This window comes from Lissotriton vulgaris, chromosome 7 (assembly GCF_964263255.1).
Source record: "Lissotriton vulgaris chromosome 7, aLisVul1.2, whole genome shotgun sequence".
Taxonomy (NCBI): Eukaryota; Metazoa; Chordata; class Amphibia; order Caudata; family Salamandridae; genus Lissotriton; species Lissotriton vulgaris.
The window spans coordinates 937,048,977-937,072,894 of NC_141695.1; the positions used below are offsets into that span (position 1 = coordinate 937,048,977).

The 23,918-nt window shown below is 44.0% G+C and overlaps 2 pseudogenes; both read right to left on the reverse strand.

Moving 5' to 3' along the window:
• Nucleotides 1-9,048: 9,048 nt before the first annotated feature.
• LOC147702727 (protocadherin gamma-A11 pseudogene) lies at nucleotides 9,049-11,325 on the reverse strand (annotated as a pseudogene).
• Nucleotides 11,326-20,726: 9,401 nt separating this feature from the next.
• LOC147702728 (protocadherin gamma-A11 pseudogene) lies at nucleotides 20,727-23,279 on the reverse strand (annotated as a pseudogene).
• Nucleotides 23,280-23,918: the final 639 nt, after the last annotated feature.

Consider the following 23,918-nt stretch of genomic DNA (forward strand, 5'->3'; position numbering starts at 1 on the left):
CTTCAATCTTGTGAACACCCAGTTTCTTTACGCATGGAATCTGAATACAGAAGGGAGATGGCAGACTGGTACCCAGGCTAGGATGCTGGGGCCACAGTGCATCTGTGATTTATAATGCATGTAGGCTACACAGCAGCTAATGAAAGCAAGTCAAAGTCATGTGCATAAAATGAAAATCAACACATAATAAGAGTTAGCTGACTGGACGCTCTCAAGAAACCATGTCAACTAGACTGCCAACTTAATGACACGAGTGAACACGGCGCCTAAACTAACTTGCTTTATGTTCGCTTCCAGCAGCTGTCTCACGGGCCAGTAATCCTTCCCCCGACCCCCTCCATCGTTAGGTGAAGCCCGCCTGAAATAAAGGTCTGTGCAGCTTAACAGGCTGTTTGTTGTGCTGCAAGTTCACCTAGGAGGGCTCTTAGTACTAATCACAGAAAACAGATATTTGTTGCTATCCAACTCAATGCTGCTCATCACTTCAGCGGCCTGGGAAAGCTAAAATACTGATGGCCTAGGCGACACGTTTCACAAATCAATGGATGAGTGAAGTGCAGCTCCAGCCCTTTCCTTTCCTTTGAATTATGGGACTTGTAGTCCCGTTTCGTAATAAAATAAACAATCCCACATGCCCCAGAATTCAAAGAAAAAACGGGAATTGGACCAGAACATCACGCATGGGCCGGGGACACTTGGCAGGGCTATGGCGGAAACCAGGATTTAAACATTCGATCACGACACACTACATCTGGCGTTGTATTATTGAGGGGAAAAAAGGCCTATTGATTCAGAGAGGCCACCATTTCCTTTAATATGCCCTGAAGGCACCATACACCCTGGTCACATAGTGGGAAGTAACTGAACAGAATTACCACATATTCTGAGGAATGTGTCCTTTGTACATACAACTGTTCTGCAGGAAGGTGGGGCATTTGTGAACTACAAACTGCAGAGCATTCTACAGCATGGCACCATCAGTCATGATGCATAAAGCACCGTGCATAAGATAACTAAATGCTTGAATGGCTATTTATGAAAAAAATACATACCTGAATATCTCAAAAGCTTCACTTTATTTTTCACTTGCTCAGTTTAATGACAGCCGTAGAATTGGAACCCAGGAGACATTTGATAACAAAAATAACTCTGAGACAGTACCCAGTGACTGGTTACAACAAGTAAAAGTCTATTTAGACACTCACTTTTCTCACTGGCAGGAGACCACTACCCTGTGTTTGCGCCAAAGTACTTTTGGAATGAGACGGTGAAAATGCCATAGAATATGAGTATTTTATTTTCCTAATATGGGCGAGCTGGGTGTTTCACAGTAAACATAGCAGGGAGCTCTTTAAGCGAAAACAGAGGAAGCAGGATTGTTTTTATGCATAGAGTTCCCTATCTGGGAAATAGGATTGTAAAAAAAGACAAGCATTGGGGGAAACATGGAGGCCAGCTAGGAAGTCGGTCGCGAGTGCCTGGGAGGAGGGTGGCGTGTTTTGTGTAGGGTGGACCTTATACACGGCAGTGCTAGGTTGAAAATTATCATGGAAAGCTAATACAGAGTGCTATTCTTACTTACGCGGCATTCCTTTTCGACTGTAGGAGTTCGGAAAGTTAGCGGCTGCTCTGGTGGTGCATGGCGGCGGAGGACGCAGAGCAAACACTCGGACAGAGGGCGGTGGAGGTGGAGCCTCCTGTGGAGCCGCCGGAGGAGTCGGCAGCGGGAAGGGAGTGTTGGAGTAGAGCGGTTGCAGAGTTAGGTAGAGGAAGACGAGCCACGGCCAGGAGGGGCAGTCGGGAGAGGTGCCGGGAGTACGAAAGGAAAAAAGCCGGAGGTAGGGCAAGCCCCCAAACAACAATTACTACCAGTCCCCAATACCTCATCAGGGAGTGTGGAATGTAAGGGCGGAGAAGGTAGGGAGGAGGGAGCCCATTCAAAAATCTGTACAAGTGACAAGAAAGATACTGCATATGTTAAGAGGGAGCCTCATGGAATAAATGTAGGGTATGCCTTGAGAAGTACAGGAAGGGCAGTAGGGGTGGAATCAGGCAGCTCACAAAAAGGTTGCAGGGGGAATATAGGAGCAAGTTTGAGGAACAGGAACACAATAAAAAAAACTCACAAGACAAAGCAACAGGGCAGGCATACTGGGTTAACCGCTTACTTCAAGCCGCTGCCCAGGACTCTTGTACTTTCAAAAGATCTCGTTCCGGACAGCGCTCCATTAGGAAATTTTGAGGACTCGAAAAAAGAGCTGGAAAGTGGGAAAATACCACAGGCTGTAGGTGGTGTTAAGGTCACTGGGTTGGAAAACAGTTGGGTAGACTGGGCAGACCACTTGAGTCCAAATAGGTACAAAGTGTTAGAGATGGAGGAAAATAATCAAGAGGTAGCAAGGGCTGAGCCTGACGGTTTGGGACCCAGTGAAGAATCTGGGAGCACAGGAGAAGGAGACCCCCCCACCTTGTTAGTGGTACTAAGCTGTGCTGAAGAACTTGGGGGTGATGGAGGGGGCAATGAGAGCCTCTTGGGAGCTGAGAATTCAGACAGTGCGGTTATTGCCCTACTAAAGAAGCTCGATTTGGATGTACACAGAGGTTTTGAGGAGTCAAAGGTTAATCGAGAAGGGATCAGGGAGGCATGTGGACTGTTGGAGGCTAAGTTTGATGAGTTGAATACCCGCACGGAAGCATTGGAGTTAGAAATCAAGGAGATTCGAGGTAAGGCTGAGGAACACAGCAAAGAACTAGCGGAGGTTAGAAACAGGGAAATGGTGAACGAGGATCGCCTAGAGAAATTAGAAAATATGCAGCGTAGGAACAATTAAAACATTTTGAAACTTCCAGAGGCGAAAGAAGGAGACAATATAAAAGGGTATATTGTTCATTTATTAAAAACAGAACTGCAGATAGAGGAAACAGAAGAGGAGATTTCTCTGGGTATTCAGAGGATACACCGAGACCCTTTCAAACTGAACCCAAATCGCTCAAAGCCTAGAAGGATTCAGATAAATTTCCTAACTTATAGTTTAAAAGAAAAAATCCTGCCGCGACGTTGAAGAAGGGTGCATTGATGGTGGGGGAAGCAAGAGTAGAGCTTAGGTCAGACCTTTCTGTGGTAACTGCAAATAGACAGTGGGAGTTGGGCAAAATAATTGAACCACTAAGGAGTTTAGGAGCCACTGTACAATTGAAATTCCAAGCTTTCTTAAAAGTCATGTGGAAGAACAAAATGTATACTTTCAGATTAGTGGAAGATGTAGATGGCTTTGTGGAACAGTGTCAAAGCGGAAGGTCGTAAAGGGGGTAAAAGTGAAAAGATTAAAATGATATAAGGTAGGTGAGAAAAAAGCACTAGCCATGTAGAGGTCTTTTTGTAGTTGGAAAACAATATGTAGTGAAAAAACGCGACCACCCAAAACAGGCACTCGAAGGGCCTAGGTTGGGCCTAAGGAAGCTGGTTGGGTTTTCCAGGGAGGGGGGGGGGGGGGGGAAAGGGTAGGGTGGTAGGGAAGGGGGCTGGGTTGGAAGGGATATGGGGGAAAAATATACAAAATGTTCTCATGAGCTATCTTCTCACCAGGCTGTGGAAGAGAAGGGAATTGGCGTGGGATGGTGGAGGGTAGTGCAACGGTGGTGACTTAGATGTCATGGAATGTGAATGGCCTACGGGTTAAACCTCGAAGGGATAAGATTATGAAATATTTGAGAGATCTCCCTGTGCATATTATGATTTTACAGGAGACCCATTTAACAGAGGAAGAGAGTAAGAAGTTCATTGGATCACTGCGCTGGTTAAAGCATGTCTTCTATACACCCCAAGTGGCGGTAACTAAAGGTATTGAACTGTTGGTTAGGCAAGGGTTAGATTGTGTCATTGAGGGTAAGGTGGCGGACGTTAAAGGTAGATGGCTGATTGTAAATTTGAGGATAAACGGCCTCGTGTATAACATTATAGGTTATTATGGTCCAAACCAAGACGATGTTGGGCCCCTAGATGAGCTAGTTAAGGAAATGATGGGTGTCACAGGTTATATTATCCTTGCCGGCGATTTTAACACGGTGCTTGATAATAAGTTAGATAGATCAGCCAATAGTAGGGCCCAGGTAAATAGTAAAATGTCATCTAGAGTAAAGGGCTTGATAGACCTGTTTGGTCTATGTGATGTATGGAGACAGAGGTCCGGGCAGGTATTGGGTTATACCTACTATAATAAAAAATATAGCCACAGATCTCGGATCGATTATATCCTAATAGACATGAGACTAATGGACAGAGTGAAACAGATTTTGCATTTGGGGGTGCATTTATCGGATAACTCAGCGGTTACTTTGGAGCTTAGGATAGGGACTGGTGATTCGGGTTCAGTCTGGAGGTTAGACCGTACAGTGTTGTATGATCATGAGGCAATGGAGAGTCTCAGGCAGGAAGTGGATGGATTTGTTGAGCAGAATGTAGGTTCAGCAAAGATAGACAGTGTTTGGGAGGCGGCCAAGGCATTTCTTCGGGGTAGGTTGGGAGCTATGGCTGCAAAAAGAAGAAGAGCGTATTACAACAGAATAGAGTTTTTAGAAAAGGAAATCCGCCAGAAGGAGGCAGTAATGGTGACTATGGGAAACACTTTGGTAAAGGAAAAAATTGTTCAAGAACTGGCAGAATTGAAAGGAGATAGCCATGGTGGTCACTAATAGGGTTAAGGAAAAATGGGAGGCCTCTCAATTGGCGCATTTTGAATATGGAGAAGGCACAAGTACATTATTAGCCTGGAAAGCCAGGAGGGACCGGATAAGAAATACGATTAAAGAAGTGAAAGAAGGGGAGTCAGGTCGCTCAGTTACAGACACGAAAGATATTGTTGATGCCTTCTATAGATATTTTGATGAGGTCTATAGAGAAGATCTAGTTCCGGATAAGCAGAAGATAGATAAGTGGATAAAAGTCCTAGATCCATTGACAGAAGAGCTTCAGGAGTTTCTGAATCAGGAAATCAGGCAGGGAGAAGTAGAGGAGGTTATTGAGCAGGCTAAAAAAGGGAAGGCACCAGGTCCGGACGGGCTCCCTGTTGAGGTTTATAAGGTCTTGGGTGGGAGTCTGGCACAGTTATTAACTAAGGTTTTTAATGAGGTCTTTATAGGAAAGGCGGCTCTCCCCACATCATGGAATGAGGCTAACATTATAGTTATTCTTGAACCTGGGAAACTACCAAAATACATGGACTCGTATAGGCCTATATCGCTCTTAAACAGTGATTACAAGCTGTCTGCTAAGATTATGGCGGATAGGCTTGGTAGAGTTGTTCCCTATCTCATCCATGAAGACCAGAAGGGGTTCATTAAAGGCAGGTATTTAAAGGAGCTAACGTTTTCCCTGATAGGTAGTATTGATGTGGCTGTCACACATAATCTTCCCTTGGCCGTAGTCGCTCTAGATGCCGCCAAGGCGTTTGATCGTGTTAATTGGGTGTTTTTTAAGGCTTTAGTAACACACTTAGGGTGGGGGTAAATTTTGGTGCGGCATTGGCGCGACTGTATCAGTCACCTACTTCGAGAGTATTAGTTAATGGGGTATTAACTAAGCCAATAAAGGTAATGAGGGCTAGGAGGCAGGGATGCCCCCTATCCCCTCTCTTGTTTGATCTTTATATCGAACCGTTAGTTTGAAGAATTAGAGAGGCAGACATGATTACCCCTTTTGAGTTTCAGGGATGGGCTTGAAAGATCGGGCTGTATGCAGATGATATAGTCATTCTAACATCAAATTTGCACCAAACTTTGGCTTCCATAGATTCTATTAAGAAGAAATTTGGTGAAGTTTCGGGTTATCGGCTAAATGCTGATAAAACAGAAATTATGTCCTGGAACTTGGCAACAGAGGATATAATTTGCAAAAAAGAGATAAGATACTTAGGGATCCAAATTACTCAGGACATAAAGGATCTCACCAAAGTCAACTTTGCCAAATTCAGGAAGGAAATTGATTTGGCCATGAGGGGCTGGGCCCATCTCCCGTTAACAATGTACGGTCGTGTCAATCTGGTGAAGATGATGGCGCTACCTAAGATTACTTTTTTATTTGAGTCGCTCCCTCTTATGTTTGAGAAGGAAGGTTTTTCGAGACTGCAGAGTGAGATTGGGTCATTCATTTGGGCATCTAAGGGATCGCGCTCATCTTGGAAAAAAATCAGGAGAAATTTTTTTGAAAGGAGGTTTGGCTGCCCCATACTTCCAGATATATTCTTGGGCTTTCCTGCTTAAGAACTGCAGAATGCTCCTGGGCATGCCAGGGAGTTCTGTTATTGGCGAACTATTGTCGGCAATGCTGAGAGTTGAGAGGACTAAGCAGAATGGATTTATGTATAAATTTTCCGACCCAAAGTACTTTAAAAAATGTAAGATTAAAAGTGCTGAAGGATTTGTAGACGCTTTGGTATAGAATCAGGAGGGCCATAAGAATACCATATTTTAGTGCAAGAACACCGATTTGGGATTCACCAGTTGCCCCGAGTTGGGCTGAGGATGGCTGGCTAAAAGTAGAGGGACCTCAGAGATGGGGGGATCTGTTTATTGATGGTAGCTTATTGCCGTGGAGCTACTGCGAAAAGGAGTGGGGGCGAAAGTTTTCGAAGTTTAAATATCTTCAGATACAAAGCTGGGCTGATGGGAAAGAACATTTAATTGGGCTATATAATGATTTTGAAGAGAAGCTGGCGTTGGAGGCTCTGATTAAAAAAGAAGTGGCGGCGTGGTATTGGGCAATAGTGGAAAGGAGGACGGACCGTTTACATTGCCGGAAAGCCTGTGGGGAGAGTGCTTGCCGAGGATTGCTACAGAAGACTAATGGCAAGTACCTATGTTGATTCTTTACAAGGTGGTAAAACCTGCGAATTTAAGAAGGAACCACTTGTTCACTCTCCACAGGGCGTATTGGTCTCCAAAGAAACTGGCGAAATTTAAAGATGGTGGAATTGTGAGATGCCCCAAATGCAGCAGCCCAAATGAGAATGATATGCACATGTCCGGCGATAAAGGATTTCTGGGGTAATGTGAGTAAATGCCTGTCAGCTGCACTGGCCCAATATATTGAGGTAAGCCCTGAACTTGTCATCACGGGAAGAGCAGACCTACAAGGTAAGGGCTTGGACGATAAAGCAAAGTTGGTGTTCTATGCTATACTGCTGGCCCAGAGGGAAATCTGCAAGATGTGGGTTTCTGCTGATCCTCCGTCGGATTTGACCTGGATAAGGGTTATGAGAGCTGTAGCAAAGCTGGATATGGTTGGTCAGCATAAGAAGAGATACAGATTTTGGATTTCGTTCTTAAATTGTTCTGGGTGATGGGTAAGGGGGAAATTGGTGAAGGTAATGGTCGAAGAAAGTGCTATGATTAATGCCTCTCCAAAATCTTGGTGGAAACATGCTTTAAGGAAGGACGGTCAAGGGAGTGCACTTCCTCCCAAGAGAGCATAATTTCTATCATATGAGATGAAATCGCCCTAGGGGGCTATCGTGAGAGAAAGGGGTGAGGAGTGGCGAAAGAGGACAAAAAAAAAGAAAAAAAAAAAGAGTAAAAGTCTATTTAGACACTCACTTTTCTCACTTGCAGGAGACCACTACCCTGCGTTTGCGCCAAAGTACTTTTGGAATGAGACAGTGAAAATGCCAGAGAATATGAGTATTTTATTTTCCTAATATGGGCGAGCTGGGTGTTTCACAGTAAACATAGCAGGGAGTTCTTTGAGCGAAAACAGAGGAAGCAGGATTGTTTTTATGCATAGAGTTCCCTATCTGGGAAATAGGATTGTAAGAGCATTTTGGGGAGTTTTTGAGGGGCTGCTGGACTATGTGGACTATAAAGTCAAGATAGAATACGCTTTGTAACATTAAGATTACTGCGTTTGGACGTCTATGTTTCATAGTAAACCACTAGAACACTTGCACACAACTGCAAATGAAAAGCGAAGAGGCCAGTCTTGGGTTTACAAACGCTTTAACCACTGGATGTCTTTTACACTAAAACTACAGATCCCTCTACTCATTAAAATTATCTTACACATTTAAGTTACAGACTAGGATCGGAAAGTACATTCTGCACAGGATCAGTCCATGAAAATGGAAATAAATACACTGAGGCCTAGCTCTTTAACGGTAACACAAACAACAGAATTGTATTCAATCTCTGCCCTTTTGAATTTGAATTTTGATAGAGACCAACAGTGCGAACCAGCAAATTTAACATTGATTAATCATCTCCATCAGGTCCACAATTATAGTAAAGGACCAGGTGAGCTTAGAATTCTTCACATGCATACTGTAAAAACATGGCTATGAAAAAAAGCTATGAACAAAGACTTGTAAATTATCAGTCATTGATAAAACTTTGAAATTATAGAGCAACTGTATCTATTTTCAGACAGTGCCAAATCCACACGTCGTTGAACATGCTGTAGTAAAAGGAAGTATAAACAATATGGATGGGCCCCATAGGAACCAAGTTGCCATTTCCAGTAGTTTCTCCAACACACCTATTCGCAATGCCAAGTACATTTGTCAAAAGTTTTTGCCTTGGTTTGAGAAAAGTAACTTTACTTCACCCACAAATCACAACTATGGAGACCTCCTAGGAGGACGACAGTGGCAGAGTCCTATTTTGGTAGATGGATGAGAATATTAGGGCAATATATAGAAAAGGACCAGGGCCTAAAGATTCAAACATTACAGATATCAGGGGCTGCACTTCTCACTCACACTGGAATATTTGAATGGATTTTACAAGTTCAAGTGTCCGTTTCTTCAGCTTTTGATCTAAAGAGCTCCAGAAATCACAGTGTAATCAATTATAGCCATTTCTAAATACTGAAAAAAGCATGTAAACATTTTTGCAATGTATCTATTGTTATTATCTGATACTGTGGCATATTTCAGTCAACAAGCTGTATCATAACAAAAATTATTCATAGCTGACATTGCAGAAAAGCCAGTGTACGGTGCAATTAAAAAACTTGCTAAGCAAGAAAACGTACCTGAAGTAACTGCTGGTCCTCTTTGCCTATACATAAAAAAAATCTTCAGTCAAGAGGGGTGGTCCTGGAGTTTCAGAATTCTGGTTTCCAGAGAGAGTATTTGAGTTGCTTGAACTTTGGAACTGGATTTTCCCTGATCCTGTTGTTAAACAGACATCACGAGGATAAGCCTGTAGAAAAGCTCTGACTCCATCAATACCCACAAAATGAGAGCCAGGAAGTGAATTGAAGTTGACTTCGGATGAGTCATTGAACTGAGATTCTCTCCAGTGGTGAAGCCTGATGGCCAAAAGAAGAATGATCAGGAAAAGGAACAAGAAGGAAACAACAGCAACAGCAATCACCAGATACAGTGTAAGGTTCGACTCCAACTCTGTGGATGTTGAAGGGTTACTTATATCATGAAGCATTTCTGGCACACTGTCTGCCAAAACTATGGTGACTGTAACTGAAGAAGAGAGAGGAGATTGTGCATTGTCCTTCACTAACACCACCAGGAATTGTTTTACAGAATCTTTTTCCATAATAGGGCGAGCAGTCCGAATTTCTCCAGTGTGAGGACCTACAGTAAACAGTCCCTGGTCTGTGGACTTCAGCAGCTGGTAGGAGAGCCAGGAATTCTGCCCCGAATCAGCATCAACCGCGATCACCTTAGTGATTAGATAACCTGGATCACAGGAGCGAGGAGCCATTTCAAGCCCAGAGGAGCCATCTGTGGGCGGCGATGGGTATAATATTTCAGGAGTGTTATCATTTTGATCCAGTATAAAGAATGTAACAGTGACATTACTCATAAGTGTAGGAGAACCGCCATCTTGAGCTTTTACTCGGATTTGAAATTCTCTGAACTGCTCAAAGTCGAAGGAATGAATAGCGTATATGACACCAGAGTCAGAATTAATAGATAAGTAAGAAGAAATCGGTGTATCTTCAATGTGTCCATCAATGATGGAGTAACTGATCTTTGCATTCTTGTCCCAATCCAAATCTGTTGCTTTGGCTCTAAAAATGGAAGTGCCCTCAGGTATATTTTCCATTACGGAGGAGCTATATGATACTTGATGAAATACTGGTGGGTTGTCGTTTTCATCCGTAATCTGAAGGTTTATGGTTTTGGTTTTAGACAGAGGTGGAGTGCCACTGTCTGTTGCTGTAATTGTTATGTTATATTGTGGAACACGTTCCCTGTCCAAAGCACCACTAGTTACCAAACTATAATATTTTCCAATTGATTTATTCAACTGAAAGGGCAGATGAGGTGGCAGAAAGCAAGTGACTTTTCCATGCTCTCCTGAATCCCTATCGTATACCTCCAGATGAGCAATGACTGTACCCAGCGGGCTGTTTTCTGGTGCCTGATTCAGCACAGATGACATTAATATCTCCGGGCTATTATCATTCATGTTAATGACTTGTAGCACAACTTTGCAGCGTGATGACAGAATGCCATCACTCCCTCGGACTTCAAACTCATACAATTCGGACTCTTCAAAATCCAGATTTTCAATCAGAGATATTTCTCCAGTTTTAGAATCCAGTTTGAGTTTTTCTACAATGCTTTCCTCCATTTTGATAAAGGAATATGTTATTTCTGAGTTTGTTCCCTGGTCAATATCAACAGCTCTGACGCTGCCCACAACAGTCCCCTTGGCTGTGTTTTCGGGCACACGGATTTTATAAATAGTCTGATTGAAAACGGGTGCATTATCATTAAAGTCCTGCACATTGATCTGTATCCGCATGGTGCCTGATCTGACCGGATCCCCTCCGTCTGTAGCTGTTAGGATCAAGCTGTGAGCTTCCTGTTCCTCACGGTCCAGGGGTTTCTCCAGGACCAGCTCTGCATACTTTGTGCCATCAGGACTGCTTTTTATGTCCAGCGTGAAGTGTTTATTTTCACTGAGTCGATAGTGCTGCAGAGAGTACACGCCCACATCTGCATCGTGCGCCTCGGGCAGCACAAATCGGGTGCCGGGGGCAGTAATTTCCGGGACTTGTAATGTAATTTTATCATCAGTAAATGTGGGGGAATTGTCATTAATATCTTGAATCTCCACATCGACCTCATACACTTTCATAATGTTCTTTGAAATAATTTCTACATTTAATAGACACCGAGCTACTTGTCTACACAAGCTTTCTCTGTCAATCCTTTCATTGACATTTAAATGTCCATTTCTTAAATTAAGAGCAAAATACTGCTTCCTACCTCTAACTTCTACTCGGGCTCCTCCTTCTGATAACTCCTTTGTATCCACTCCCAGGTCGAGAGCCACATTCCCAACAAAAGAGCCTTTCCTCATCTCCTCGGGAATGGAATAACGCAGCTGCCCGGAAGCGGCTCCACAGACTGACAGCAAAGCAACAAGAAGCAGCAGAGGAGCCCCGGAGTAACAGCGCCTCGAAGACTGAGCCCCGGAGTAACAGCGCCTCGAAGACTGAGCCCCGGAGTAACAGCGCCTGGGTGTCTCTGCCCCGGAGTAACAGCGCCTCGATGTCTGCGACTCGGAGTAACAGCCTCTCGGTACTTGCGCTCCAAGGTGACACCCTCTCGGTGTAGCGGCCATTGCGGGCGCAGTAAGTCCCTCTAAATAGCTGCAGCACTGTAAGGTCTGGAAAGGACGCCCGGAGATAGACTTCACCCACGGAGAGTCTGCAGCGCACTGAGACGACCCGCGAGTTTCCCTTCTGACGGGGAATGCTGTGTTTTAACCACGTGGTTGGGTTCGTCTCTTCGTGGGTCCTCTTCTGTGGTGGATGAACAGCGGCGCTCAGTGTCTTAATCGTTAAGTGCAGGTTCCCACAGAGCAGGGCTGCTGCTTATGTACCCACAGAGGTGTTTCTGCTTTCAGTTTCATTGGCTGAAGCCCCCACACCCGAGATGCAGAAACAGAAGAAACCGACCCTTCTCTCTCTATTTATGAGATTAAAGTTCCCAGTCTATCCAGGACCTCCGTGGAGTGAGTCATTTGTTACACATCCTAATTTGAACTAGATAACCCGTTCTTACATTGATATCACATTTCCAGCCTTTGAATACAAATATGTTAACAAGCGCAAAGTATACAGGTCATGCGATTGTTTTTCGTGTTTCTAGCAGTAGATTGTAAGGTGTCACAACACACACTACACGAAACTGCTGCTGCCTGCAACGTTTAACCTGCTTCCGTTATGAGGCAGTCAAAGTGTCGCACATGACTGCACAGCGCATCCAATAATGAAGTGTGTTTCCTGCGTCAGCCGTGGCAGCCATGATTTACTTCCTGAGTTAGGTTCTGTGGATGGTGCTCTTCGTTTGTAGTTGTCTATGTGAAGAAACGACCTGCTTCTGCTGAGGATCACCGGTGAAAATCCACCTGCGTAGGAGCCGGGACACTGAGCTTACGGCTGAACATCCTATCCTTGCCCCACTTCTTCCTCTACCGGTTTGCCACCAGCGGACGGGGCCTCCTGTCACCTCCATCATTGATGGACGCCAAGGCTCCGCTTTTCTGATTTGCTGCCCTGTCTCCGGTGTCGATGAGAGACGGAACGAGCTGTGCGGGCCAAGAACCTGCGCCAGAAACACGAGCGAGGTCAAAGCTGAGGTAACAAAGACACACCTGGTGTCTTCTCACCAGGGGCACAGGTGACCGTGGCGAGCAGCGCACACCAAGGCTTGGCGACACAGGAGAAGGAACTCATAGAAAGGATTCCTCATCCCAGCGCGACCTGTGGCAGCTGAGCCCGAGGAAAGGCAGCAGGATCCCTGCGGGTGGCGGCGCATGAGTGCAAGAGTAGAGACGACTGAATGCCCCTGATTGCATAGGTCACAAAGCGTCCCCCAGTGGGATATGGCTGGCGTACAATCCTGGGGAGATCAGCAGCTGACGCGGTGTGAGATCCGATCAAACACATTCATTTTCATTCCTGTGCTGAGCCCGGGTAGAACATAACATTCTGGGGAACTTTATTGTCGAGAGCACCCACTGATTTGCTTACACTTGCAAAGTCTTCAGACTAACCAGCCACGGCTGAAGCGGCCTCCAATCAGAGCAGCGGCCTCGTTTTTGATGTCACATGGAGTTCATTGAGAATCAGGGACGAGGTGACCCCTTAGCTCAGCACTGCTGGGTGCGGGGAGGGGAGCCCCTGGGTATAATTCACCGAAGGAGCCGAGCCGGGCTTCACCGTTGAGTCAGCAGCAACCCCTGAAAGATGGAGACCGGCCCTGTCCGCCTCCACCACAGGTCCCTAAAAACTGGGGACTAAAGCACAAGGCCGCGCTCCTTTTATGCCCATTCAGGGCATACAATGAATCCATTTAACCTGAAAGTTATCGGAGTTAGTGCATTCTTTTGAGGCAGAACGGCTTGAGACAGAAAGAGGCAAGCATTGCTCAGTTTCAAAGCTGAACAGTCTGAAAACCGAGAGAAATATCGGGTTAAATCAATCCATTTTACTCTCGGCAGGTGCGTAAAACAAGCATAAGCAAAGAACAATATGATACGGTTCCTGCGCTTTATGCCAGCGGGACATCCCAGGCACCGGAGCGAGTCCTGTACATTTATTGGTGAGTGGAAACGGTGGCACTCATGTCACTCTAAAGTCCCCCAGTGATCAGGGGGAGTGAACCGGTCCTGTTGCCGCCCCCACTCCGTGTGTTAGCACCGGAGGTGCACAGCAGCCACTGGCCTCAGCAGACGATGCTACCTGTGGAGGAAGGGACAGAGATGTAAAGCTGGTTACATAACTCGAACTTCAACCTATAGAACGGATATGAGATATAGAAGCCCAGCAGAGGTCAAAGGTCACACTGAAGAAGGTGGCAGTAGCCTAAGCACATTACTCTATAAACCACACCTATGTATGTAGCAGTGCGCGATTATGTCACAGTCGCTTATGATCCTGGATCACACATGACTAGGCTGACCAGGCGTCCCGGATTTGCCAAGACGGTCCCCATTTTTCCCCAGCTGTCCTGGCAGATTTCGAGAAATTTAGATCATGTCCCGGTTTTTGTAGAGGGTCGACTAAAAACGGGGGGAGGGTTTTTTTTATGTTTTACATAGCGGGGATAGTTAGCAGTTGTTCCATGAAAGCAATTTAATTCACAGGCAAGCTACTGGGTTTAAAAATAGCATCTTCTGTATGTTCTTAATTCTCTGCTGAGGAGCGCTGTCATTCTGTGCGCTCGCTTGACGTACAATCATAGTCCTTCGGTTTTTGTGAAATGTCCCGTTTTTTTGCTTTAAAATTCTGGTCACCCAAGACAGACTTTGTTTCTAGCTTCAAATTATGTTCACATTAGTGGTTGAAAGCTGTAATAACCAGGACTGTGCGAGAGGCATTCTTTGGAGTGATCTTATTAGGTGCTGCCTTCTCAAGAGATTTGTGATTGGTCTAATAAAAAAGTTTATTTGATTTACCTCCAAAATGGTTGCTAGCGATGAATGTCGATGCAATGAAGTGGATTAAGGTAACAAACCACATCTAATAAAAGCAGCTGCCACCTCGGATTTGTCTATGTTTCAATGCAATGCATATCTGTGACTCCCACGTCTATGTTGCGTTCACTCGTCAATCTTTTCAACTCTGAAACTACTGAGCTAAGTAAAGTCACTTATTCTAACCACCATAAGTCTGCCACCAAGTTAACCACAGTCTTCCACTTAAATAGTGTGCGCATCTGGTTTGTCTACACGGGGAGTACAAAGTACACGTCCTGCCGCAAATACAAATTCAGGCCCAGAGTAGTAGCCAGTTAAGAGTGTTGTGTCACACTACATCAGCTATTGAGCGTGAATAATGACTGCCTCGTGGAATTAAATACAAGAAAAATCCATGTGCACCTCTCAATAATGGACAGAAAAAAACAATGTTAACTACACCAACCACCCTGATGTAAGGATTGAAGGCGCAAACCAGGCGGACTGCCATGTGTTGTTGGTAGTATCTGTTCTAAACTCGGCGATCTAACATAATTTGGACTCCATCCGTAAAAACAGCCTTTCATTTTATATTCAGGACAAGGCTAAAGGTCCCCCACCACTGCCAACTGACACAAGATCAAGTATCAGTCCTTAGTTATCACATTACAGAACCGCACATTGCGAACCATCACTTTCCTGGCTCCCACACTGAGAAGTATCACTATCTTGAACTACACAACTGAAGAACGTTACACAAACATACACTGACTCTGCTATTGCTGCATGCACCCTCAGAACACACAATTCTGTGTCAAACATGATAAAAAATTATATATTTCTGAACTAACCAGACTTGGTGACACTGTCCATGTGCAACAGCACCACACATATACTAACTAAATACATTTTAAAATGCTACCAATTTCACTAGCTCTTTATATAAAAAACAAAGGCAGTTCCTCTAACCGAAGTGGATAAAGTACACATACAATCATCAAATATCATCTTCATATTGCTTGCAGGATTGCCAATCTTTTATTGAGACAATCCATCGTTGCTTTATCTTTCTGGATGAGAAAGTATGGCTAGTGTTGCACACTCCACTTGGAGCGTGGCGTTTCGGAAAAACTCAGCCAACCATCAAGTGGTGGAGTTTTTTCTCATGTGTGGTTTGCAAAAGTCAAGTTGGTGAGAGAGAAAGTCGATCACTAGACCGCCTCCCAGTGAGATTTCTTAATGCGATCATCACTGCAGGTCACTACCACTGGCATTGAGAAAGCAGCCCCGCTCAATGAGAAAAGCTGCCGCTTGAGGAGAAAATCTAATAGGGTGGTAGAAAGACACAGGTCGATTGATGATGCCATTCCCACGGATTTGACAGCGCGGGACAAGCTCCCGGTGCTAAAAATCAGCACAACCTACTGAGCTTCGCTGCTCCCAGAACTCTGCAGAATTTTGCAGTTTTTAGGTATTTCACTTGGTGAGTTCCCCCCATACCTAATTTTGAACAGTTTTGAGAGTATAATACAGAATTCTAATTGGAAATTCAAGGAGAGGAACCTTGTGCATTCTAAAGTTAGCAGTGGAATTGGGATTCTCCGAACAATAGTCAAAACTTTGTCTAGGATTTTACTGCTGATTTGCAAACAATGAAAGTTTATCCCAGTTTATAGATATGGACATCCGGAGAACCCGGCCTGCGCTTACAAATGCTTCTACAGTTGTTGATGCGCTTAGGGAGGAGCTGGATATTTCTGTTTAAATATTGGTGCTGCTTTCCAACCATGATTTGACGTGGTGGTTACCAATACCAGTCTCAGGGAGCACAAGCCACATGATGTCAGCCATTAACCCGAACTGAGGCGCTTAATATAAGTTTTTTCAAGTAAATACTCATAGACAGACTACTAGAATGTTTGGCTGAATGACTGTTTTTACAGACTTTGCAATTACTCTTATCGTGTTCAACATTGGTTTAATGATATGTATCAAGTTTCAAATTAACATTGGAAGTGAAGGGACCGAACTTGTCTTTCACAATTAAATAACTACAGACAAAAACGAAGCCGGGAATACAATTCCATCTATGTCATTCCTTCACACAACTTAGTTATAGGCGACCCTTTAAATCGTTTTAACAATTTTTGAATTATGCAAAAACTTTCAGTGATAAACTGTCACACAGTCCACACCCTGTAAGGAAATTCGTAAGGAGCATTATATATCACACAAGTTCCTGTAGCTCTGAGCAAAGTGAAGAATGATTTTAACTCTAACTAGGACCATCTCTCCCCTGAATCAAGCTTCAGACTTCAATTGTTCCTCCAATCGAATAATTTCAAATCTCAGAAGCATTTCTAACAAAGCAGAATGTTCGTGGGTACCCAGTGTATGACTAGAGAAAAGCAAACCCATTGTTTGCAGAATCCAGGGCTACAGGGACCTCATAAGAGCAGAGGCAGAGTCCCATTACTGGCAGGATGTTGTGAATCTTGGATCAATTAGAGAAGAGCAGACTCAATCATTTTGGTGAACCATCTCGAACAACACAGAGCCGCCAGGTCGGAGCAGTGTAGAGGATCTGAGGAGGATCATCATCAGACACATTACAAACTCCCTCACAGTGGCATTACTGCTGAGAGGAGGAGACCCAGAGTCCTCAGCCTCCACCTGGAAGTTGAACGTCTGAGCTGTTCATCGTCATGGGAGCTTTATAAATCGATCACCCCAGAATGGGAGTTACAGGAAGTAAGAGGGGAGTCCTTCAAGTGATTACTTCATGCAAAACAAGTGACACTGGGGTTTAGTTCCACATCTAGATCAGGTGCCTTTAGACAGTAAATGGAAGCACCAGCGCTGCAGTTCTCTGGAGCAAACATCTGGAAAGAAGACTAATAAAAAAGGGAGAGTGTTATCTTTCTATGTCGGACAGATGAAATCGATACTTCTGCCTGGCACTAGAAGAGGCCTGCATGCGTCCTACGCCTGAAAGCATGCATGTAAATATTGCTGCTATAGTCACAAAAATCGTGAATAGAGCGTAAGACGCTCTGCTGTCTCTAATTCGCTTGCCTACACAAATATGTTTCAAGAAATGAAAACACAGATGTTTGTGAACTGGTGCATCAAATTATTAATTACACCATACATACACATCACAAGGCCCCATAAAAGGAAAAACCCACAATTGTGTGCAAGTAAGCTAGCGTGTCAGAGTTAGAATTCTTCTTCAGATAGTGTGATCTCCTCCAGCATCGAAAATGAACAAGAAAGGGCCTGAGTCAGGGAAACATACTTTGAAAGTCTCCTGTGAAGCAGTGTACCGCAGAGAGACGCCTGGCCCTGCTAATGACACTGTCTGATTTATCTATATATTTGGTAGAGTTGGGAGGACAGCGATGAAAGGGTGCGGGGATAAGACACCAAACATAAGCCACAACAACAGCGCTAGTGACCCTAGGATTCATCACAGAAGCTTTTCCATGCTCTGCATTTATCAAAGGTACACGTGGACATGACTAATAGACTGCACAACTATCTTCAGTGACACTGAAATTATTTAGAAATGTATTGCTGCTTCTCTCTCGAAATCACTTCAAATCTGCCACAAAGCCCCCCCACTCGCAATCTCTCCCTTTAGTCTTGTGAACAGCCCGTTTCTCTGCGCGAAGAATCTGAATACAGAAGAGAGATGGCAGACTGGTACCCAGGCTAAGATGCTGGGGCCGCAGTGCATCTGTTATTTACAATGCATGTAGGCTACACAGCAGCTAATGAAATAAAGTCAAATTCATGTGCATCAGATGAAAATCAACACAGAAAAGAGCTAGCAAACTGGACACACTCAGTAAACCATGCAAACTAGAACTGCCAACTTGACAACATGAGTGAACAAGGCGCCTAAAGTTGCTTGCTTGATGTTCGCCTCCAGCAGCTGTCTCACACGCCTGTAATCCTTCCCCCGACCCCTCCTTCATTAGGTGAAGCCCATCTGAAAAAAGGTCTATGCAGCTTAACATGCTGTTTGTAGAGCTCCAAGTTCACCTACAAGGGGGCCTCTTAGCAATAATGACAGAAAACAGACATTTTTTTGCTATCCGACTAAATGGTGCTCATCACTTTATGTCCTGGGAAAGCTGAAATGTTGATGGCTTAGGCAACAAGTTTCACAAATCAATGCACGAGTGAAGTGCTGCTCCAATCCATTTTTCCCTTTGAGTTCTGGGACTTGTAGCCCTGTTTTCTAATGGAATATACAAACAAACAAGCCCCAGGATTCAAAGAAAAAACTGGTCAGGAGCAAACCATCACGCATGGACCAGGAACACTTAGCAGGACTGTGGTGGGACACCAGATGTGATCATGACACACACATCTGGCGTTGTATTTTTAAGAAAAAAAAGCCCTGCGATTCAGAAAGGCCACTATTTTCCCTTGTTAAGCATTAGGCACCACACATCCTGGTCACATTGTGGGAGGTTAACTGAACATAAATACCACATATTCCGAGGAATGTGTCCTTTGTACACACAACTGTTCTGCAGGAAGGTGGGGTGTTTGTGAACCACAAACTGCAGAGCATTCTACTGCACGGCGTCATCAGTCATGCTGCATAAAGCACCATGCATAAGATAACTAAATGCTTGAATGGCTATTAACGAAACACATGCATACACAGATAAGTGGGCAGTTCTTTTTTTTCATTTGCTTATTTTAATGACAGCCGTAGACTTAGAGCCCAGGAGGCTTTTCAGTACATAAATAACTCAGAGACCGTACACAGTGACTGATTACAACGAGTAAGAGCCTATTTACACATTTACTTTTTCTACTTGCAGGAGGCAGCTATCATGCTTTGGTGCCAAAATACTTTTGGAAAGGGACTGAAAATTAGTACTATAAATTCCTAATTCTTGCGAACCGGTTGTTTTCAGTCACACGTTAAACATAGCAGGGAGTTCATTAAGTAAAAACGGTGGAAGTAGGTTTGTTTTTTTGCATAGAGTTCCCTATCTGTGAAATATGATAATCAGACGACGTCACAGAACATTTTAGGGAGTTTTTGAGGGGCTGCTTGGCTCTGTTGATTATAAAGTCAAGATAGAAGGCACTTTGTAACATTAAGATTACCATGAAACATAGACATCCAAAGTCAGTCAACCACTAGAACACCTGCAGGATTAGGAAGTGGGGTTCCCTGATGGTAAATCACAAATCAGTTGCTGTCAATTTGTCGTCAATCAAACATTTTTTCGCAACTGCTAAGGAAAAGTGAAGATGCCAGTCTTGGGTTTACAAACGTGTTTACCACTGGATGTTTTCTTAGATTCTTACATTCCAGTTACAGACCTGGATCGGAAAGTACATTCCACACAAAATCGGTCACTGAAACTGGAAATAAAGCCAATGACATCTAGCTCTTCATCAGTAACACAGTAATATCCTTTTCAATCTGTGACCTTTTAAAGTTGCATTTTTATAGAGTCTATCAGTGCGAACCAACAAATTTAGCATTGATTTAATGATATGCATCAGGTCTACAATTAAACTAAGGGACCAGGGGAGCTTAGAATTCCTCACTTTCTATTCTGTAAAAAACGAATACACAGAAGCATGCACCTCTTAGCAACTGCTTCTTTTTGTTCTAACGTTTCAATTGTTAAAAAACTATGAACGAAGACTGGTACAGTAGCAGTCATTGATAACACTTTGACATAATACAACTACTGTATCTATTTTCAGATGCATTGACAAGACCTCACGTCGTTCAAGATGCTGTAGAAAAAGGAAGAAAGAAGTGTAAAAAATGTGGATGGGCCTCAGAGTAATCAAGTTGCCATTTCCATTAGTTTCTCCAGCACACCCAACCACAATGCCAGAAACATTTAATGAAAGTTCTTGCCTTGGTTTGAGAAAAGTAACCTCACTTTACCAACAAATCATAACTACGGTAACCTCCTAGGACGAGGACAGTGGCAGAGTCCTATTTTGGTATTTGATGGGAACATTGGGGCAATATATAGTAAAGGACCAGGGCTTAGAGATTCAAACATAACAGATATCATGGGGCTTCCCTTCTCGCATATACTAGAATATTTGAATGGGCGTTTCAAAGTCTCTTCCTTTAATCTAAAGAGCTCCAGAATCACAGTCCAATGCAAAACATCTATTTTTATTCTCTTCTACTGTGGCATATTTCAGTCAACCAGCTGTATCATAAAAAAATATACACTTGCCAGCTTATTATCAGCTGACATTACAGAAATCCAGCGTGCCGTGCAATAAATAAAATGCTACGTAAGAAAACGTACCTGGATTAACAGCTGGTCCTCTTTGCCTATACCTAAAAAATCTTCGGTCAAGAGGGGTGGTCCTTGAGTTTCAGAATTATGGTTTCCAGAAAGAGTATTTGAGTTGCTTATACTTTGGAACTGGATTTTCCCTGATTCTGTTGTTAAACAGACATCACGAGGATAGGCCTGTAGAAAAGCTCTGACTCCATCAATACCCACAAAATGGGAGCCAGGAAGTGAATTGAAGTTGACCTCGGATGAGTCATTGAACCGAGATTCTCTCCAGTGGTGAAGCCTGATGGCCAAAAGAAGAATGATCAGGAAAAGGAACAAGAAGGAAACAACAGCAACAGCAATCACCAGATACAGTGTGAGGTTCGACTCCAACTCTGTGGATGTTGAAGGGTTACTTATATCATGAAGCATTTCTGGCACACTGTCTGCCAAAACTATGGTGACTGTAACTGAAGAAGAGAGAGGGGATTGGGCATTGTCCTTCACTAACACCACCAGGAATTGTTTTACAGAATCTTTTTCCATAATAGGGCGAGCTGTCCGAATTTCTCCAGTGTGAAGACCTACAGTAAACAGTCCCTGGTCTGTGGACTTCAGCAGCTGGTAGGAGAGCCAGGAATTCTGCCCTGAATCCTCATCAACCGCTATAACCTTCGTGATCAGATAACCTGGATCACAGGAGCGAGGAGCCATTTCCACACCAGAGGAGCCATCAGTGGGGGGTGATGGGTATAATATTTCAGGAGTATTATCATTCTGATCCAGTATAAAGAATGTCACAGTGACATTACTCATAAGAGCTGGAGAACCGCAATCTTGAGCCTTCACTTGAATTTTTAATTCTTTGAACTGCTCATAGTCAAAGGAATGAATAGCGTATATTACACCAGAGTCAGAATTAATAGATATGTAAGAAGAAACAGGCGTACCATCAATGTCTCCCGCAGGGATAGTGTAACTGATCTTGGCATTCTTGTCCCAATCCAAATCTGTTGCTTTGGCTTTAAAAATGGAAGTGCCTTCAGGTATATTTTCCATTACAAAGGCGCTATAAGACAATTGATGAAATACTGGTGGGTTGTCGTTTTCATCTGTAATCTGTAGGTTTATGGTTTGGGTTTTAGACAGTGGTGGAGTTCCACTGTCTGTTGCTGTAATTGTTATATTATATTGTGGAACACGTTCCCTGTCCAAAACACCACTAGTTACCAAACTATAATAACTTCCAAATGATTTATTCAACTGAAAGGGCAAATGAGGTGGCAGAAAACAAGTAACTTTTCCATGCTCTCCTGAATCCCTATCGTATACTTCTAAAACAGCAATGACTGTACCCAGCGGGCAGTTTTCTGGAACCTGATTCAGCACAGATGACATTATTATCTCCGGGCTATTATCGTTCACGTTAATGACTTGTAGCACAACTTTGCAGCGTGATGAGAGAATCCCATCACTCCCTCGGACTTCAAACTCATACAATTCGGACTCTTCAAAATCCAGATTTTCAATCAGAGATATTTCTCCAGTTTTAGAATCCAGTTTGAGTTTTTCTACAATGCTTTCCTCCATTTTGTTAAAGAAATATGTTACTTCTGCGTTTGTTCCCTGGTCAATATCAACAGCTGTGACGCTGCCCACAACAGTTCCCTTGAGCACATTTTCCAAAACACTGAACTTATAGACAGTTTCGTTGAAAACTGGTGCATTGTCATTGAAGTCCTGCACATTGATCTGTATGCGCATCGATCCTGATCTGACCGGATCCCCTCCGTCCGTGGCTGTGAGGATCAAGCTGTGAACTTCCTGCTCCTCCCAGTCCAGGGGTTTCTCCAGGACCAGCTCTGCATACTTTGTGCCATCGCTCCTACTTTTTACATCCAATGTGAAGTGTTTATTTTCTCTGAGTCGATAGTTCTGCAGAGAGTACACGCCCACATCTACATCGTGCGCCTCGGGCAGCACAAATCGGGTGCCGGGGTTCGTGTTTTCAAGGACTTGTAATGTTATTTGATCATCAGTAAATGCGGGGGAATTGTCATTAATATCTTGAATCTCCACTTCGACCTCATACGCTTTCATAATATTCTTTGGAATAATCTCTACATTTAATACACACCGAGCTACTTGTCTACACAAGCTTTCTCTGTCAATCCTTTCATTGACATTTAAATGTCCCTTGTTTAAATTAAGACTAAAATGCTGCTTCCTACCTCTGGACACAATGCGGGCTCCGCCTTCTAATAACTCCTTTGTATCCATTCCCAGATCCAGAGCCACATTCCCAACAAAAGAGCCTTTCCTCATCTCCTCGGGAATGGAATAACGCAGCTGCCCGGAAGCGGCTCCACAGACTGTCAGCAGAGCAACAAGAAGCAGCAAAGGAGCTCCGGAGTAACAGCGCCTCGGTGACTGAGCCTCGGAGTAACAGCGCCTCGATGGCAGAGCCCCGGAGTAACAGCGCCTAGGTGTCTCTGCCCCGGAGTAACAGCGCCTCGGTAACTGCGCTTCAAGGTGACACCCTCTCGGTGTAGCGGCCATTGCAGGCGCAGTAAGTCCCTCTAAATATCTGCAGCACTGTAAGGTCTGGAAAGGACGCCCGGAGATAGACTTCAACCACGGAGAGTCTGCAGATCACTGAGACGACCCGCGAGTTTCCCTTCTGACGGGGAATGCTGTGTTTTAACCACGTGGTTGGGTTCCTCTCTTCGTGTGTCTTCTTCTGTGGTGGATGAACAGCGGCGCTCAGTGTCCTAATCGGTAAGTGCAGGTTCCCGCAGAGCAGGGCTGCTTCTTATGTTACCCACAGGTGTTGTCTACTTTCACTTTTATCGGCTAAAGCCCCCACACCGGAGATGCAGAAATATAAGACACGAACCCTTCTCTCCTTACATACGAGATTAAAGTTCCCAGTCTATCCAGGACTCCAGTGCGGTGAGTAATTTCGTGTATATGCTTATATATATCTCCATTTAAACTAAGTAACCAGCTCCTACATTGAAATCAAATTTCTAGCCTGTGATAAAAAAAAAACACAAAAAAAACAAGCACCTAGGGTGTGGAGGTCATGCGATTGTTTTTCAAGTTTCTAGCAGTAGATTTTAAGGTGTCACAACGCACACTACGCGAAACTGCTGCAGCCGACACCATTTAAACCCCTTCCGTTATGGGGCACTCAAA